This window comes from Protobothrops mucrosquamatus, unplaced genomic scaffold (genome assembly GCF_001527695.2).
Source record: "Protobothrops mucrosquamatus isolate PMUCROS unplaced genomic scaffold, P.Mucros_1.0 scaffold25, whole genome shotgun sequence".
In the NCBI taxonomy this organism is placed as follows: domain Eukaryota; kingdom Metazoa; phylum Chordata; class Lepidosauria; order Squamata; family Viperidae; genus Protobothrops; species Protobothrops mucrosquamatus.
In genome coordinates this window covers 1,262,331-1,264,867 of record NW_015386410.1, presented here as the reverse complement: position 1 = coordinate 1,264,867, position 2,537 = coordinate 1,262,331, and the positions used below count along the sequence as shown (strand labels likewise).

The window sequence follows — 2,537 nt, the reverse complement described above, 5'->3', positions numbered from 1 at the left end:
CCCCTAAGTCCCTTCGGGCCAACCCCGAACCCCCTAAAAATTTAATGAAACACCCCTCTAAGAAGACACGTAATTTTCTTCTCCTTAGTTCCCTAATTGCTGTTGCTGTGTGCCACCTCTCGGGGTTCCATACCCCTTCATCAAGGCAGGCCCTTAAGATCGTATTGGGCCATGCCTGCGCGATGGGGGAGTCGCGCAGAGCCAGCAGTTCCCTCCTGGAATACAGTCCCAGTTCACATCAGGAGGTCCAGCAGCAGAGTAGGGGAGGGGGGAAAGTCCTCGTGATGGTAGTCCTAGTCAGGGGCTTAGATGGATCACAAGAAAGCAGCATAGTTCATTGGTCTTCTTAACCCCCATAAAGGGGGGGGGAAATTGCAGTCAAAGTCAGCCAGGCCCCAACAACGCAGGCCTCCAGGCACGCCAGACCCGAGTCGCACAAGCCCCCAGGTCCACCCAGGCACTCACCGCCAGGCCCTGGGGCCTCCATCAGGCCGTGTCCCTCAGGCAAATACATCCTTTGGGCCGCGGCCCCCGCCCGGGCCGCCAGCCCCGACCACCAGGCCGTATCCTTCACCTGGGCAACCAGGCCGGACCGCCAGGCCGTCGGGCTGACTCCCTCGCGTCTCCACTGGGCCCTGTCCTCTGCCCGGGCCGTTATTCCGCCCAGGCCGCTGTGCCACTGCACCGGCGCATCCTCCGGGCCGCTGTACGTTGCGCTGCTGGGTCGCTTCCCCCTGGGCCACCGGGCCGCCAGACCGCCCAGGCCGTCAGGCCGCCAGGCCGCAGGTTTTCGCCAGGCCGTCAGACTTCCCGCCTAGGCCGACAGGCCGCCGGATCGCCCAGGTCGTCAGGCCGTCAGGCCGCCAGGCCGCAGATTTTCGTCGGGCCGCCAGGCCGCTAGGCCGCAAATTTCCACCGCGCTAGGCCTCTCTGAGCCGGGGCCGCCCCCCGCGGCTCCGCTCGTGGCTCCACCCAGCCTAAGCCAGGTGGTCACGCGGCCCGTCGCCAGCCTTCTTCGCTCGCCAGCCCTCTCCTCTTACCGAACCCAGGCCGGCGAGCACCCCCCGACCTTCCAGAGGCTCCCCATCTCCGCCGAGGACCCCGCGGAGGCTACGGAGCTGAAACCGGTAGGTCCGCCATCACACGCATGCGCAATCTTAAGATCCAAGCCTTTTCTCTCTCACTGGATCCCGCTCCACTGTAGGGATGTATATGCTATAGTCCCCTCCTGGTCCACTGAACAGAGCAAGACAATCTTCTTGACGTTGGTGCCAAGGCGTCCAGCACTGATGATGTCACACAGAGAGATGGGTACATCTTTGGAAAAACAGAGCGCAATGTAATGGGCATGGAACCTCATGGGATCACCTGTCAAAAGAGGAGCAGGAAGAGTTAGCAAAGCAGGAAGGCTGTTCTCAACATGGTCTCCTCAACATTGGCTCATTAGTATGGAAGAAAACCTGCGTTATATACATCTCATCAATAGAAAAGCAAACAATTTCCTTAACCGCTATTTGCCCTGCCAGAAAATTGCTGGAGCAGTTTGCTGAGGAACTCTTCATAATCTGGATGTGCAAACACACTTTTAAAATGTCCTGGGATAGGGGCAGTTAAATAGACAACTTTTAATATCCAGAGATAGTTAAATTAATGAAAAAAGGAGGCAGATATTCCTTAATACATGAGCTTTGAGGAATCACCTATTATGAATGCCTTTATTTGACAGTCTTGTCTGCTAGATTATAAAGTCTCGGACATCTGGAGAATATCAAATTCAGGAAGATGGATTGTAACTGTAAGGACCCACCCCACTTTGCATCTTAAGAAGACAGAACTCCTGGAATATTTCTCCCAACAGGCATCTTTATTAAGAGAAAGCTGGATGCAGGCGTTCTAGACAGGACTTGGGTCCAAGCTCTCCCATTCGAGGTTTTAAGGGATCCCCCATTAGCCACCCCCCCGCCACCCCCTAAGATCATTGGGCATTCCATGCCTGGGGTCACCACAAACGTTATGTCCTCCTCATGTTTGCCCAGGGAGAGGTGTATTGGTAAAGTGGCTAGGGTAGCTGGCACCCCCCCTGCTATGGACCCATCTAACTGGCCAAATGAGATGGGTTGTTCCAGTCTCCTCGACGGAATGCCCAGGTTCCCCACTAGCGTCGGGCTAATGAGGCAGTGGGTGCAGCCAGAGTCTATTAATGCTCTCACCCTCACGGCTTCGGCCATGGGGGGGATGAATATAGTCACTGTCTTGAGGATGGGTGCGATGCGTCCACTTACCAGGGGTTCGCCCTCTGAGCTGTCATCTGAGGCGTCCACCGGCCCTGCGGTGTAGTCTGGGGTTCTTTCCCCCTGCTGAGCAGAGGTGGGGGATTCCACAGCTTCCATCATTCTCATGGCAGGTTCTTTTGGCTTAGCTGGAGGCTTTCCGGAGTTACTGGCCGGTGATCTGTTTGGGTTGTGTTGGGTGGCTCTTGAGCGGCATTCTACAGCTCGGTGCCCTTCTTTCCCGCACTTGAAACACCCCGGTTGCTT

General features: G+C 56.6%; 1 pseudogene; it reads right to left on the bottom strand.

Moving 5' to 3' along the window:
• Window positions 1-1,180: 1,180 nt before the first annotated feature.
• The window catches only part of LOC107283109, a 19,758-nt pseudogene continuing 18,401 nt past the window's right edge, over window positions 1,181-2,537 (bottom strand).